The sequence below is a fragment of the Dromiciops gliroides genome, chromosome 1, assembly GCF_019393635.1.
Source record: "Dromiciops gliroides isolate mDroGli1 chromosome 1, mDroGli1.pri, whole genome shotgun sequence".
Lineage (NCBI taxonomy): Eukaryota > Metazoa > Chordata > Mammalia > Microbiotheria > Microbiotheriidae > Dromiciops > Dromiciops gliroides.
The window spans coordinates 351,683,550-351,702,252 of NC_057861.1; the positions used below are offsets into that span (position 1 = coordinate 351,683,550).

General features: G+C 32.6%; 1 protein-coding gene across 2 annotated transcripts in view; it reads right to left on the reverse strand.

The window, feature by feature from the left end:
• Positions 1–18,703, reverse strand: part of SEMA5A (semaphorin 5A) — a 664,838-nt gene that overhangs the window by 581,755 nt on the left and 64,380 nt on the right. The window lies entirely within an intron of this gene.

Sequence of the window (18,703 nt, forward strand, 5' to 3'; positions counted from 1 at the left end):
GTTACATGTCATTTAGGTCTCAATTAAGAGCAGGAATCATGAAGCCTGGGATCTCATGCAAATATTGCTACTGAATTACCGAGTATTGGGGAAAGGTATGCAACCTCTTTGGCTTTCAGTTTGTTCATCTTTAAAATAATAGAGTTGAGCTAGATGATCACCATTCATGATATGGTGCTTAAATTAAAATAAAGCAATTATCTGATATGCATACCTCCTTCCAAGAATGTAGATATTAATTTAAAATATATTTGTACTGCAACATAAGTGTAAACACACACTATTTAAAAACATGAGAATGATCAGATGGACCTTTTCCAGAGTCAAAAAAAACATTTGTTTTCCTTCAAAACAAATCATAACTTAACCTCTTTTGAAAAGGGATAAGGAAGAAGTAAATAATCAAATGTCTTCTAATGTGAGCTAAAACTTAGTTATTCCAGTATGAAATGGGCTCACAATTTACATTTGCCTTTTTTAAGTTACTATTTTTTTCAGCCTTCCATGACTCAAAATATTATCTAAAAAAATCCAGTGAATGGCAATATATTAATAAAATAAATTTATAACTTTATGCTGTATCAAGCAAACTATCAAAGGAATAATTTCCCAAAATCAATAAAATTTTAAAATTCATTTGAAGAAACAAAAAATATAGATTGTAAAGGGAGATAATGAAAAAGTTATGAAACCATTTCATGCTAGTTAAAAAATAGAGTATCAGGTCAATGGAACAGAATAAACAAGAGAATCAGAAACCACAATACTCAATGAATAGCCTATTATGTGCTAAGTCAGAAAACATAAATAACTTTAAAAAATTTTTATATTTAATATAACAATTGCTGGGAAAAATTAAAAGTGTTATAACAGAAATTAAACTTATACTAACATCTTATATCATATTTCACATAAATTCAAAATAGATACATGATCTTATTATTAAAGATCATATCTTAAAAATTAGAACAGAAGTAGAGCTACAGTTAGATATATCCTTAAGCAAATAAGGGGTAGAGACAATTACAAAAAATGAAGTAAGTAATTTTGATTACATAAAAACTAACAAGTTTCTTCATAAATAAAATTAATGCAATTGTAATAAAAGGAAAAGTGGATGAATTTGGTGGGGGGGGGTGTTTGCATCAAATATTTTAGTTAAGGTCTTGGTATCCAAGCCATAGATAGATAGATAGATAGATAGATAGATAGATAGATAGATAGATAGATAGATAGATAGATAGATAGATAGAGACACACAACAATACATCTGTGTATGTGTATATGGATTTTATTCATAGATATGTGTATATATGCATACACTATCTTATAGAATTGAAATAAAGACATGCTTTGGAACCTTTAAAGTGTCATGCAAATGTTATCTGTTTTAAGTGAATGCTAGCTACTTTAGAAATACTAGTTTTTAAATACATATACTAAAGATATGTTGTTACTGTTCCCCCCCTCAAAAAAAACCCATAAATGCAATTCTTCACTATTATCACAGTATGCATTATGAATATGCAAATGGTTAAAGAAAGGAAGAAAAGAAGCATTCATTAAGTGCCTACAGTTAGCTAGGCACTGTACTAAATATTTTATAAATATTCTCATATAACCCTCACAAAAACCCTGGGAGATAGGTGTTATCATTACCCCTATTTTACTGATGGGGAAACTGAGGCAGAGAGATTAAGTGACTTGCACAGATTCATAAAATCCAAGGCCAAATTTGAACTTAGGTCTTCTTGACTCTAGGTCAAGCATTCCATTGACTACCAAAATCGAAAGCTATTTCACAAGCTTCTCTAAAACTATTATTAAAAGACAACAAATAAGGCCATTGAACTATCTTCCTACCCCATTTGTCACCATGAGCCACAATTAGGATATAAACAGTAAGACCATCTCTTAGGTTAGAGGTAAACTTTAGTTATCATATTTCCCTAGATTAAAAGCTGAAATTTAGACTCAGAAATCATCTCTCTAAGGTTACCAGACCTTAGGAACTTGACCCATAGGCTATGCATGCAGATCCTATGTTTATTTCCACTGCATCATAAGTGATATGATTTTTTAAAATGCCCCTGTCGGATTTCAGAGAAACCTGGAAGGACTTGCGTGAACTGATGATGAGTGAGATGAGCAGAACCAAGAGAACATTGTACACAGTTATGTGTTGATCAGCTGTGATAGACTTGATTCTTCTCAGAAATACAATGGTCCAAGATAGTTCCAAAGGACTCATGATGGAAAATGCTCTCCAAATCCAGAAAAATAAAAAGAACTGTGTAATATGGATGCAGATTGAACCATAATAACACATTCTTTTGTTTTTGGTGCTGTTGTTTTTCTTTTTTGAGCTCTTTCCTTTTTGCTCTGATTCTTCTCTTATAACATGACTAATGCAGAATGATTAATGTTATTGTACATATATAACCTATATCAGATTACTTGCTGTCTTGGGGAGGGGGGTAGGTAGAGGATGGAGGGAGAAAAATTTGAAACTGGAAATCTTATAAAAACAAGTGTTGAAAACTATCTCTACATGTAACTGGAAAATAATAAAATATATATTTTTTAGACTTTTATTTTTCATATTACATGTAAAAGCAAATTTTGACACCAATTTTTTTTAAAACTCTGTGTTCCAACTTCTCTTCCTCCTTCCCCTCCCACCCCACCTCAAGTACTCAAACAATTCCACATAAATTATACATGAGTAGTCATGGAAGACAATTCTACATTATCTAGGTTGTGCAAGAAAACAGATGAAAACAAAACTTCAGATTATGGAATTGTCAAAAAAATGTGTTTCAGTCAGTTTTCAGATACCATCAGTCCTCTCTCTGTAGATGGACTGCAATTTTCATAAGTTCTTCAGAGTTATATTGGATCATTGCCTTGCTGAAGATAACCACATGCTTCCCAGCAGATCATCTTACACTAATGCTGTTATTTTGAAAGTTCTTTTATAATTAAAAAAAAATGCACCTGTGATGGTGAGTATGCTAAATGTTTTTTCCAGATATTGATTTATAAAAATTTCTTGTGTAAAATTACTAAATATCCATGACAAAATGGTTACAGTGATATTGACATATTCTTAATAGGATGTAAGTAGAATAATCTTGTATTATTAAACTGATTAGTTACCCATGCAATTCCCTTGGTTGTTTTAAACAGATTTAAGAAGTGGTCATTCTTAACCAAAATGGGAATTTTCTCTCACCCACGACCCATTATAATCTAAGCATAAATTATATCCATAACTTAGACTACAGTGTATATACAGTGTTCTTAGGAACAATTTTATTTAATAAATATTTATTAATATACTGAAATATGTTCTTGAAAATGCAAATATCCTAGTCCCTTAAATAAAAACATGTGATAAACAAAACTTTGTCTAGAATTTTCTCTCTCAGTATCCAAATAGTACTCCAATATGATGTATCAGAAAATTAAGAAAGAGAAAATATGGAAAATAGTATTATTATGTGTATATGGCACTCATATACATAAGTATCATTCACTTTTATAACTACAACAAGAAAAAACCTCAAAACAATTTCTCATCAAATATGGAATCTTGAATTACTGGATTTTTTCTGTTACATCAAAAGCTTTCATTACATTGGGCAAACTGTAAATAAATTAATATATTCCTTAGCTACTGGCAGAATCTAATACTTAGAACCTGAAGTGAAAAGTGATGTACAACTCTTAAAATAGCAAGTCAGCAATACCAGAGAAGATACCTATTTTAATGATACACAATGTTCACCATGGGATTTTATTCCACTTATAAATCTGTTTCATGCTACTATATGGAGTAATCATTCGTAGAGTGATCTAAATGGGATATTATAACTGTTAAGACTTTCTTTAGTAATTATAAGCATCTTTGCCAGATTTATACATATTCTCTCACACACACAAACACGCATGCACACACATACGCACACATACATACATACTTTCTCTCAAATTCTTTATATTTTTTCATGGTGTTACACAAAACTGAACATGCATATTTCATTAGTCTTACTTAATATTAAGCTAGAAATTCTGAAATAGAATTGGAAAAAGATTAAGCACTGAGAATAAAGTAATGGAACACATTCTTATGTCACTTTTCTTTTCTTTTTTTTTTAAGGTAGGCAACTGGGGTTAAATGACTTGCCCAGGGTCACAAAGCTAGTAATTGTCAAGTGTCTGAGGCTGGATTTGATCTCAGGTCCTCCTGAATCCAGGGCCAGTGCTTTATCCACTGTGCCACCTAGTTGCCCCCTTATGTCACATTTCAAACAATACTGTAATTCTCTTATTGTGCAGTCAACACTTTCATCTCTTGAATGTTAACAGTGATTAAATTTACATGCTGAAATTCAGCTCAGGGAAGTAGACCTAATCACAGTCAATTAAAGACATTCTTTCCATGTTGTCTCCCCCATTAGAATGTATGATCCATGATGGCAGAAATGGTTTTCATCTTTCTTTGTATTTTGGGTGCTCAGCTTGTAGCAAGTAACACATGCTTTTCAAATGACTGGCTTCTTTTAGACAAAAATCTCAAGGCCAGAAATCATGACAGGATGGAAGAAACCTTTATTTTTTCCCTTGACCTACGTCACTTTCCTCTGTCTAAGCAGTGAGCATATACTATTATTGAATTCCACAAAGGAATTGAAAAGAAGTAAAAGGAAAAACCAAGACAGTGTCCAAGAAGCCAAGAGAAGAGAGTATATGGGATGAATAGAGTGGTCTGTTCTACCAAAATCTGCAGAGGTCAAGAAGAATGAATTACCCTTATAGAGAGATGGAATACAATTAATTAATTTACAAAATATATAGAATTTAATTTTATCTAAATGATCATATGTTCCTAGATTTAGAGCTAGAAAGGATCTCAAAGATAACTGTCCTCAACTCTTATTTTAAAGATGAAGGAAGTGGAGCCCAGAGACATTCATTGATATATCCAAAGTCACACAGGTAATATGTAGTGGAGTGAATTTTCAAACCCAGGTTCATATCTCCAAAGCTAGCACTTTTTTGTAACATAAGTTTTATTTCACTTTTAAAGTGTTTATGATAAGTACAAAGCTGTTTCATTTCACTTCTCCTTTTGTTCCCAAATCACTTCTAATATCCATGTAAGCAACCAAAAGATTGATGACATTCTAAAAAAGGAGAGTGAAATGAGAAGCTATGAAAATCTTTTAAAATGAGATTGTCTGAAAATCCTTAAGGATTGCCTTTATTTTATGAATATTTCTATATTACACCCCTTCTGCATCACTCTTCTACACACTCTCATGCACTTACACTCTCAGTTTGGGTCCCCAAAATGTGATAGCTACTCTTGTGTTATAGTAATCTAGCAATTAATAAGAGCTGGGGGAAAAAAGATAAGAGGGACAGTATGAGGATAGCAGAGAACACAAGACAATATGGAGCCAGTCCATAAACACTACAACCTTAGTTAGGGTATCATCATGCTCTGGGAATACTCTTCACAATCAGCATGAAGCATACTTCTAAGAAGAATTCTCAAATTTATAACTAAGAACTGAAGATAGAACATTTTTTTTTCCTGGAAAGCACTTAGGTATAGATTTCCCTGGGGTTTTTTTGTTTGTTTGTTTTTGTTTTTTAACGAGGCAATTAGGGTTAAGTGACTTGCCCAGGGTCACACAGCTAGTAAATGTTAAGTATCTGAGGCCGGATTTGAACTCAGGTACTCCTGACTCCAGGGCCAGTGCTCTATCCACTGCACCACCTAGCTGCCCCAAATTTCTTGTTTTCAATGTCTATTTGTTAATTACCACCACCGTCACCACATCCAAAAAGTCATGGTAACCATAAAGTTTCTATCTACCATTCAAATCTCTATTCCCTCTTTTTCTCCATGATCTTCAAAAACATACCCTCCTTTTCAGGCAAACATTTCTTTTCTGTTTCTACTCTGCAACTTCCCAATTTTCATAGCTAGAACTTTTTTCTTTCTATTTTAGTTCATGCCTATCATCTTCATGATCTAACCCAGATATACTACCAAGAATAGAAGAAAATCATGGAGGAAAAATACAAATAGCAATAGATTTTCGTAACACAACATCCCCATTTTAGAATAGTTTGGAATATTGTCTCAATGACTTGTAATGACATATTCTATTTTCACTACTATAGGAAAACTAACACTTTTGTACTTGATCTTGGTAGGACAGCAATAAATCAAGAGTCAAAATTTTACTAAATCTATTATTACCCTTTATAGGGCAATAATTGTTAGTGTGTCTGTGTCTGTGTATATTCATATATACAGAGACCCTAAGGAAGTCCACTGAAAGAAATCTCCATGTTAACTGTAAGAAATAAAGACTAATATTGTGTGAAGCCAAGACTATTGCAACAAAAGATTACATCTTATGACCTGGCATGTATTGAGGAAATATAGCAATTTCTTGGATTTTTCTTCAAGGAGATTTTGTTTCCCCAGATTTCAAACTGGATGAATTGTTCTGGTTTCCTTTATTATATCCTTAACAAATCTTAGACGTCTCCCAACTAATTTTCTACTTTCAAATTCTTCTGAGTTATTCACATGATAAAAATGCTGTAATGTAAAATTTAGAAGATGTGAAATGCAATTGGGAGAAATAAACACATGTGCTTAAGTAGACTATTCAATACAACAGCAGTCATGAGATAATTTAATATAGTTAAAATATTTTCAATTGCTATCATTTATATTTAGGGAAAACAAATTCACTTAATAATTTTATGTTGTAAAGTTATGACATGCTCATAGCCACTTAGTCCAGTTTTACAGTCACTGATGGACTGTTGACTGGACAGGATATTTTTTCAGGGATTAATACTAACTCAGCAAATTAGAATAATCAGAGATTGGAGACTGAAGAATGACAGCAAAAATCAATGAATTTAAAACATGGGAAATTTGACTCTCTATAAAGCATGAATTCATGCTAGAAAAGAGCTAAATGGGCTATAGTTGGACTCTGCTCTATGAGGAAGAAAGTCTACCTCATATTATATGATATGCAAATTGCAGATGAACTCTTCACCCTTATTAAAATATTTCTACATTGTCTTAAATATGATAATATGTGCTCAAATGTTATACAAACATTTGAAGAATATACTTTCTAGTCATGGATGAACAGTCTGATTCATAAGCAAGGAAAATGGGTTCTCATAACAACAGTTTGATAGGTGCTATAAAAAAATCAACATAAGCCAAAACTCATTCTTATATAAAAATACATAAAAATGTAAGTGACATATAGGTCATAATGCAAATTCTTCATTTATCCTATTAGAAGTCTGATCCTATTCCCAGTCCAAAGAATTTTAGCAAGGCAGGATAAGGAAGTAGTAAGGGGCAAGCTATAAGAGTAGACCTTGGTTATAATTCTGGATATACCACTAGCAAGTTGTTTGGTCATGATCAAATCATGTGTTTCAGTTTCCTCATCTCTACAGTGACAGCCTGGAACTAAATGTACCTTCTAGTATAGTATATGATAACCCAATGGCTGTTATGTTCAGAGAAAGTATTAAAATGATGTTCATGGGGAAAAGGCCTAAGATTTGCCTTTAAAATATCTAACTTTTCATCTAGGTTCCCCCACACACTACCCATGCACATCAAGTAAGCAACTACCATCTATTAGATCAGTAGAGAAGACCAGAGAAGTAAGAATCAGAAACTATTGAACTCAATGAATAACCAAATGTTTCCTAAAACCCAAAACATGTTAATTTAGAGAAAAACTCATTAGTTGATTAAAAAAAAACTTCTGGGGAAACTGGAAAGCAGTCTAATAGAAACTGATCTTAAGCCATTGTCATACATATTTTCCCATAAGTTCAAAATGGATGCACAAGCTAAATATTAAAAACCATTTCATGAAAATTTTAAAATAAATAGATCCTATGTCTTTTATGGTTATGAACAGAAGATGAATTCTTACCAAACAAGAAACAGAAATAATTACAAAAGATTAAACAGGTAATTTTGACTACATGAAATTGCCATGGTTTTGCACAAAATGAATGTTTGTAGTATAAAAATGGTAGTGGTTAAATAGGAAAATATAAAATCTTTGCGATCAAATATACCAGATAAAGTTATGGTATACTAGACCTATCTTTCTTTCCCATCCTTCCTTCCTTCCTTCCTTTCTTTTTATCATCTATCTATCTATGTGGATTTACATAGACACACATATATCTAACAGAAGTACGACATAAAAAGAAATTCCCCAGAAGATAAGTCAACAAAAGATATAAACAGTTTCCGAAGAAGAATTTTACACAATCATTCATAAGAAAGAATGTTCCAAGTCAGTACTAATAAGAGAAATGCAAATCTGAAGTTTCACCTCACACGAAGGAAACTGGCAATGATGGCAAAAGGTGGGAGTTGTCTGTGTTAGAGGAGTTTGGAAAAAGAGTCACATTAATGCATTGTTGGTAGAGATGTGAATTAGCGTAACCATTTAGAAAGAAAATTGGAATTATGTGAAGTGACTAAAAGAGGCTCCATTTCCAAGTATGTTCCCCATGAAGATAATTGACAAAATGAAACTCTCCATATATAACAAAATATTTATAGCAACACTTTCATGGTTGCAAAATGCTGGAAATATCATAAGTGTCCATCATTTGACGAAAGCTAAACAAATTGGATTACATTAATATAGTAGAACATCAGTTCACTATAAGAAATGTCAAATATGATGAATGCAGAGAAGCAAAGAAAGGCTTATATGACCTAATAAAGAGTGAAGAAAGCAGAATGATGGAGACAGATGGACTAAAATTATATAAATGGAAAGAAAAAATATAAAACAATTGAAAATGAGTGCTATAAAATTATAATGAACAAGTTTATCCACAAAGAAGAGTTAAAAGACACCTTCCCCTATTCCTTTCCTAAAATGAGGCAGCAGGGAAGGAGGAAGGTGGGAAAGTCCAACAAAATTCAGTTGTACTGAGTTTTTTTCTCTTTTTTTTCATAAAAAATTCTTTGTGATAATGGATGTCTCTCTGGGAAAGGAAAGAGGAGGGAGTTCCAAGGGAAATCTAGGCTGCATAAAGACAATAGATATCAAAAATCATTTTATAGGGGCATCTAGGTGGCACAGTGGATAAAGCACTGACCCTGGGTTCAGGAGGACCTGAGTTCAAATGCAGCCTCAGACACTTGACACTTACTAGCTGTGTGACCCTGGGCAAGTCACTTAACCATCATTGCCCCATAAACAAAGAAACAAAAATCATTTTATAAAACATTTAAGGATATACTTTTCTCAGAGATAGGAGAAAATTGGAGATCTATCTGCAAAGAACTGTTGAATGAGAATAGTCCTGAACAAAAATCTTTCAGTACCCACTAAAGGAAGTTCAGGAAGCAAGACATATTCTTAAGTGAAAGGAAAACCCTAGGAGGATGGGGGCCAAGGAGCCACAGAGATCCATCTAAAGCAAAATACACACACACACACACACACACACACACACACACACACACACACACACACACACACACACAAGATAAATATATTTACTCACCTCTATTTGGTCTAGCTTCAAGAACACAAATTCAAGGTCAATATCATTTAGCCCCTGTGTCAAATCCATTATATGGCCTGTGAACCACAAATGTATTCTATGCAAGAATATATCATTATAGTTATAGCGTTCCCTAACTAGCTTTAAAGAAAGACATTAAATCTTTTCGTTTTCTTCACAGTTGTGCTCTTCTTTAATATAATCCTTTTTTAGTGCCTCCCTACCTGCTTCCTCAATCATTTGCAGGATTAAGACCAAAGTACAAATGAAAAACTTGGGTCTATGACACCCAAGACCCAATAAGTCTTGGAAATTGAGGAAGGAATAGTCAAATACAAGATATATTAATAGCCTCAGCCCCTGGATCACAACTGGTTTCAGTTAAAGTTCTGGATGCTGGCTTGAAATGAAGTTCCAGATGATGATTTCATGGCTAATGTATGACTTTTGCACTCTTTTAGGGAAACTGTTTCCATTCTGGATCTGCACATACAACAATACAAGTTATTTAACTTGTACAAGTCTGAACTGCTTAGAACTTACTATATTCATAAATATGCAATTAAATTAAATTAAATTTAAATTAAATGGATCAGATGTTAATAGTGCAGGTCAAATACTACAGAAATATGTAAATTCATAAAATAGGCCTATTCAAGAATTTTTTGGTTTATAATTGCAGAATGAGGCTTTTTTTTTTAAAAACGAGTTTTTGGAAACTTAGGCTTCATAAACTAAATTGCTCTCTGTGGTAAAACATATATGAAAATATGTGAAATATAAAACTCCACAGGGGATATAATACTAAATAATTAATAATAATAAAGTAAGAATGAAATCCATTTAGATAGATTCATAGATAATAGTTAATAAATCATTAAAAGGAAGTTAGGAATGATTGGGGTACTAGCCTAAACTCTGAAGAATGATGACATAGAGGTAACTCTAATATTCTACCCAAAAGTAAAAAAAAATGATATTTCAGAAATAGAATGGGACACTAGATGAACCACTGGTCTGATCCCATCGAACATTTCTTATATTCCAACTTTCAGACAAACTAGTTTATTCTCTGGGGAAAAAAAAATATGTTTCAGGCTATTTCTTAATTCTATCTCCTTTCTTGAAAAATAATCCAAGGTGCCACTGTGAAAATCACCATAGTCTCTGCTTCACTTTGCCAGAGGGGGGGAAATAAAACTTCTACACTTTAATATCATCTGTGCTCACCCATTCATTTATACTTCAACTTGTCTGAGCTCCTTAGACCCTGAGGAGGCTGGCTTCATATTTCTGCTGTACATGAGGTGGGCTTTCATTTTTAGTACTTCCTTGTGCTTCTCCAAAAAGATATTACATCATATATAAACTTAAAAAATGATTTTGATAATGCAAGAGCTTTCTTCTGACACAATATATAAATAATGAACCCAACGGAGTACATGTAGTGATATCATCAGCTGCCCAGTTTGATAGCTGTCCTTCTTCTCTGAATTTCCTTTAAATTCCTCTGAAAGTAATATCCCAATTTGTAAATATGTATCCTAGTACCTCTAAAATTAATGTGGAAAAAACTTATCAGATTGAAATATAATCATAATTTTTGGAAATATTTTTATTTTGTATTCTAAGAAATTATAAAATATTAAGGTATAACAATGAGTTTTACCAGGCTTTGGGAAGGTATATGTTAATATGGTTAAGAATTCAGTATTTCCTTTTGGTTTTAGTATCCATATAAATGTAAAACTAACAGAAATTCTATCAAGAATTAAAAGCAATTCTGAGAAATGTGGGAAAATCAAAAGAAAGCAATCAGGTAAATGTGTCCTTTCACTCCTGCTTCATAAATATGCCCATGAGTCTAGGTAGAAATAAGTATACCTCCATATTCAAATGGCCCTTGAGTAAACAGGCATTTATTCCATATCCCTATTCTAACTAGTATATGAAATTCTTCCATTCTTACAGAGCAAAAGCTGGACTGATATTGTCAGTTTAGGCCATAATTAACAGAGGGGAAAAGAGAGAAAATAAAGAGGGGGGAAATAAAGGGAGGAAAGGAGGGAGGGAGGAAGGGAGAAAATGAGGGAAGAAGGAAGATAAGGAAGGAGGGAAGGAGGGAGAGACAGAGAGATAGAGACAGAGACAGAGACCTAAGGGATTTATAAATTCCAGAAAGTGAGATATTTCACCCTAACAAGTCTTTCTTTCTATAGCTCACAAATCAATTATATTATCAGAGAAACTGATATTGATGTTACTAACTATACTTGTTCTATATCTATATAGTAGATATTCCAATTTTTTTCTTTTCTCCCAAAACTTTACACTCATCCCACTCATGTGAGTGACTACTATTAATAACTTCCCTTTCATGGAAACCATTTCACAGAAAGCTTATAGGATTTACTTCTTACTCATTCTGACATAGAAGTCTGGCTTCAGCAATCAGGTTTATACCTTGGAACAGCTCTTTAGGCAGGTCATATGAAGGCTATATGAGATCTCGCTCTTCCATTTTGTTAACACAGAATTACTTACATACACAGTCCTGGACAAGAGAGGTAAATGAAGAGGAGTTGTGGAATAGATGGGAACAATAGTGCATCTGGATTCAGAAAATTGGGGCTCAAGACCCAGGTTTACCACTTACTAGTTATGCAACAAGTCACTTGAGCTTTCTGGGGTGAGACTTCACCAGCCTTCTGTCCACTATATCACACACCACCTGACTTAATTGTTTATTATCATTATTATTATTATTAATGAAAATATTTAAAAGGGAAGGGAATAAGAAAATAATTTTGTTTTGCTTTGTTTTTCTCTTGGCCCAAAAATATCCATTACAGATTAAGAGAAAAATAGCTGGCACATGACTCGTGGGCAGACATCTGGTTATTCACTCTTCTATAAAGTTGCGCAAAGCAGTGGGGCATAGGGGGTCCAATAAGCCCTCAACAAATGGCAACTGGCAATTAAATATTAAATGCTTTCGATATTTTCTAAACATTTGAGGAATATAAAGCAAAAGGACAGGGTTGTAAAAACCCAGTTCTGCAATCCCAACTACTGTGTGATAACCTTCATATTTAGAAGTAAAATTTGTATTTGCTACAAAGAAAATTCTGTAGCCTAAAGAAAAACAGCAATGTGTAAAAAGGAGAAAGGCCATTTAACAGTTCACTTCTGACCAATTATTTTGTAAGTGAGCCACTTTTCAAAAGCCACTGAGGCGTTTTGATGGGCAACAAAGGCTGGGCAGTTGGAACAGGAAGCACTAAAAGGCAGTGTCATTGGGCTTGATCTGCAGTATTATCTTTCTTGGCTAAAAGCAACAGCTGATCCAACTTCCTACAGTTGACAGGTCTCCTAGAATGTATTTAAGATGAAAATAAAGAGATATAAACAGGGTTTTATGCTCATTTCAAGGTTCGGCTGGCTCAGAGAGACCAGGTATCAGTCTCGCACAGATGTTTCTCTCAAACAGCCTACTGAACAGCGTTATGGGCTGAGAGAGAACAAGTCCTAAATGTTTCATGTTTCACTGTCCTTGACAATTTCTTGGATATGGTGCAGTCTGGGAAAAATTACAATAATTCTTTGCTTTTCTCCTTTTTTTCTCTTTTACATTTACTATAATGGGACAAAACCCAAATTATGCAATATTCAAAATCATAAACCCCTGGCTAGAGGGGCAGTAACTGTTAAGAGGAAATACAAAAACATTTTGTATATTTTTGCTAAATCCTGTTGTCCTTAAGAATAAATTTATATTTGATAAAATTTTGTTTATATGAAATGGCTGAGGAATGGGGAGTTCTAATGAATTTAATATTCTGATTGACTTATCACACAAGTTCTATGACATAGGTCATAGAATTAGAAAACAATTTAATACACTTCACATGAAGGCTATGATGAACACATTAAATCTTTCTTTGATAATACAGAAGGTATTTTAGAATGTTGCAATGTGTCAGGTCCACTATCATGAATACCACCAATTCTCATATACTACTAAAAGGACACAAGTATGTCTATTTTTAAGCTTATAAAATTTAGAACTAGAAGAGAATAGCAAAGTCTCAGAACCAGGAAGTTCACACAGGCAGTAAATAGCAAAGTCAGGATTCTAACCTTAGTTTTCTGACTCAAGATCTAGGGTTCAATTCACTACCATTCATTACCTCAGGGTGCATTCACCACAAGTAGTTTTTTCTGAATGAATTTCCAAAATTATTTTTTTCTCAACTTTTCATGAAAAGAGAATGAATGAAGAAGTTCCAAGTTCTTTAAATTTTCCTTTTCTTTTTTTCTCTCTCAAGGACACACAGAAATTGGCTCTTCTTTGTGAAGTACACCAAGGTGAGCTGTTCTAAATATCTAAAAATAAATAAATTTTTTAAAACCCTGGCTTTGTTACCACAATAACAGTTGTTACCTTAAACTCTGGAATGTCATGACTAAACAAGTCTGTCCTAGGCAATTTAAAAGGTTATATTTGCCATGTTACCTTTAGGCAGCTAATTTCCACATTATCACATATTTATATATCCTTTAAATACTTATTTTTTTAAAAAACCTAACTAAGGCATCTTAAAAACAAAGTTACCAAGATGACACCATGATGGGAAATCATAGAAAGTCATGAAGGATTTGCCCCTTCGAGAGAGAACAAGCTGCTCAATACAATCTCATATATTTAATTAATGATTTAAATTCTTTAAAGGCCTCAGGGAAAGATCTTTAACCATGAGAACTATTTGGTCATGATGGTAGACTCCAATCCCTGTCAAACAATTTACCCCATATATGTTTATCTCCTTCAGGAGGGGCAGAAAGTATGTTCTATGCCAACCAAGTAATGGAAATTTTGATTAATAACACTCACTTCCCCCATCCCAATTAAAGACTATGATCACTCCTCAATTCTTTAACATATGCCTTCTCTTTAAAAAAAAAAAGTTCTGAGGGCAGCTAGGTGGCGCAGTAGATAAAGCACTGGCCCTGGATTCAGGAGGACCTGAGTTCAAATCTTGCCTCAGACACTTGACACTTACTAACTGTGTGACCCTGGACAAGTCACTTAACCCTCACTGCCCTACCCCTCCCAAAAAAAGTTCTGCTTTATTGTGATTAATCAACATTTACAAACATTTTAATATGCAAATATCAAGAGAGCTGTATATGAAACTATGGTGAAGTTGAATTTGTACCAAGAACACAGGGATGGTTCAACATTAATAATATTTAATTATTAATTAATTAATTAATTAATAATGTTTATTGCCTGAAAGAGCAATCTCTTCCATTATTTCATCCTAACCTTTGGTACTGTCTTTTAATAGTAGTTCAGATTTCTACTATGGTATTTTTTTCTTTTTTGTTTTTTGCTTTCCTCAGTTGTTTATTTTATTTTGTCTTGTGATTCTTTTATCAAGCTCAAATCTTGCTTAAGTTATTTATAATGTGTGATTTATCCATTTGATAAAGTCTGTCAGGTAACATGGTTTCTCTTTCCATTGCTATTATATCTAGAGCATCTGTTAATTCAGTTATTCCATAATAGAACTTTCTTGTTATTGTATTGTTTGTTGCTCTGCTCTGTTATTGTTTATTAAAATGTTGTGGGATTTTTAGTTTTTTCTCTTATGTGTTTTTTTTTAATGTGGGGTATGTGAGAAGCTTAGCTCCCCTATATCATCTCACTCCATCATGTTAGATTAATTTCCTTCCTTAATGTTTTCATCAGGAATAATCTTATAGATGAAGTGCCTCACGCTAAAAGAATTTTCATGGATAACATTTTTTCTTCCTTCTTTTTGATTATTAATAGATTTCTCTATATTTATTACATAAACTGGTTCTTACAGAGACCTGATTTCCCCCTGGATACATTTATGAACCAGTGAAGCAGAGATTATATGAAGGAAAGCCTACACTGTCCAAACAGCCACATATTTCAAAAGTACAGACATTGATTACAATTACTAATAATTACTATCCTGTACATAGTTAGCAATTAGAGGTCTTTGAAGACAGTGATTTTAAAGAACTATTCTGGTTGATAGTCTATCAATAAAGCAATGTAAAAATTTTAATCAGAATATTCAAAAATAGTACAAACATATCATCTAGCCAAACTATCCTCATTGATGTATCTATAACCTCTTGGCTTCTTACAGTGTGATTTCAGATTTAAAATTTACTTTCCTTGTTCAATTTAGTGTTGATTTCCCAAAGATAATGTGAATAACTGTGTGTGTATATACAGTCACATATATAAGAATTCTAAATAAACTTTCTTTATATTTTCTATAACTCATTCATATACATAAATAAAATTCATAGAACCCTTAATATCTTTACTTATGCTTCTGTGTGATAATCAGTCTGAAGTAAAGAGCCTTGAAAGCCCACTCCAGTGTTTGAAAAGATAAAGGACTATTGGTGTGGACTACTGCAGATAATATCAGACTTTTTCAACATGTTGGTGTATTTTACTGAACTTTTTCTTCTTTCTTATAAAAGGTAGTTCTCAGAGGAGAACAAGGAAATATACACTGGGAAATGAAGATGAGTTTTTTTAAGCAATAATAAAAATTATTTTTAAAGGAAAAATCCCTGAAATCCAAAACACATTTTCTGATTTACCATTAGTACATTCCATGACAGATGCAACATTAATTCAAGTATTATGGCATGTGACAAAACTGGCATTTATTTTTCTTAATTCTAGGGAAAGGACAAGAGATTTGGAGTCACTGGACTTGATTTCAAATTCTGTCATTTACTAGTGGAATGACTGTAGATTAGTCACTTGATCTCTCTGGGCATGATGTTCTTCATCTATAAATTGAGGTGGCCAAATCAAATGAACTGCAAGGACTCTTAACAACTTTAAATCTATGAGCAGATTATTAAGCTTTAGTTAAAAAATGTAATGTTTTATAATCTTTTAATCAATTCAAAAGTTCTGTGGTTCCAAGACTCATTGATGGTACTATTATTTTTGTTTGTAAATGACATTCTGAACCCTAAAGAATATACATTAATGTATAAAAAGACCACATTTAAAACTGAACTGTTAATGGATATATTTTACAGGAATTGTTGATATAATCCTTAGTTTTATGAATTAAAGTGGGTTACTAAAAGTTAAATTTGGATTGGAAGTAATAAGCTACCTTTGATCAACCTTACCTCTAGATGACACTATAGGAATATTATTATGCCAAAACATTTTCAATTACTTATTTAAGAGTTTTAGAATAACATCAACATAGTATATCATTGCAGTGATATGATATAGGCTTAAAAAGCACCACCAGAAAGAGATGAGTAGACAGAGATGAAAAGAATGAGAGGAGAGAGGGAGAGAAAGGAAAAGGGAGAAGATGAGTTTATTTTTTTTAAAGTCGAACCATTTTGAGAAAATTTAAACACTTTTGTATTTTTTTTTTCATTCTAGCAGATGATCATTTGAAAAATTTTCTTTAATATTTCAAAGATTCATAGTGTCATTATTATGGGTAGGACCTGCAATGACATAGATCATGCATTACTATGGCCAAAAGCTCTATCACCTGTCTTTTTACTATAAATATATAGAGTTCATTGGGTTTATAAATTTACATCTTTCTACCTATTTAGAATATGCCAGAGCTTACATTCCATTGATAGAGCCCTGAGTAATTTAAATTTACCTTTTTAATATTAGGTGTGAGACACTGGAAAAGGACATTTATCATTGGTTTCCCAAAGATAAAGTGAATAACTATATATATAGAGTCATATGTGTAAGAATTATGAATAAACTTACTTTACATTTGACAAAACTCCTTCATATACATAAATAAAATGTAGAAATTCTTAAGTATGTTAGGCTTAGCAACTATGGCTATTTGATCAGATTTTTCTCTCCTGCACAGACTCTATTTCTCATTCACATTAAAATACCTGAATAATATAGTATGGGCCATATGTTAATTCTAGATTAGAAGGTAAAGGGATGATAATTCATATTCCAAAAGATATTTGTTCTCTATTGCAATTCCATCTATGCTTTAAACTTCTAAGACCTATCTAAAGAGAAATAAGTATTGGGAGCTTTTCCTCTCTCCCTTCCAATAAAAAGAATAGTGTCTATCCAAGGTCTGAGGACTGCAAAGAGTATACTTTCCATTTTTACGTAATTCCATTTACTAGTTGTCATTGTAACGTATGTGGAAGATTTTAATTACTTTGCCTGTCTCAGAAATTGACCACGAAGAGAGAGACTTCTTGTATAGAAGTGGGTTTCCCCAGTGCCAGAACAATAGAAACCCAAAATTTATAGTTGAATCAATTCAATATGCATGTAAAGTCCTGTTATGTATAAATCAATCTAATCTGACAAGCATTTAAGCAAGATAATAGGCAATGATAAAAAAAAGATCTAAAAAAATACTTCCTTGCCCTAACAGACCTATGTTCTATTGGGATAGATGTTAGGTGATATTATATTTATAATCACCGAACATATTATATGTATGTATGTTTGTGTGTGTATATATAATATATAATATTTATATTTAGCATCTAACATATATACACACATATGTGTACACATACACATGTTTACATATATACATACGTGTGTGTGTTCATGTGCATGTGTATATATATATATATTTTTTTTTTAAAGGCATAGTACTTGCCCACAAGGAACTGCCACTCTACTAGGCATATATGCTTAGGTAACACCAAACAATGAGGAATGGGAATAAAGAAGAAATTAAAACAAAACAAAATTGTCTAGGGAAAAATGGAAAGAAAGAAAACACTTTATTTTAGAGAGATTAGAGATGGTCTAACAGAAGAGGTGGCCACTGAGTCTAGCCTTGCAGAAAGAGAAGGACTGTGAATGTTAGAGTTGAAAATGTATTCCAGGCATGAAGCAAAACCTGTGCAAATTTTGGAAATGGCCAGAAATTCAGAAGAGAAATATGAAATATGACTAGAAAGGTAGGTGGGACTCAGATGATAGAGAGCTTTAAATAATAGGCTGAGGAATTTATATTTTATCCTAGGAGAAATATGGGGTACTATA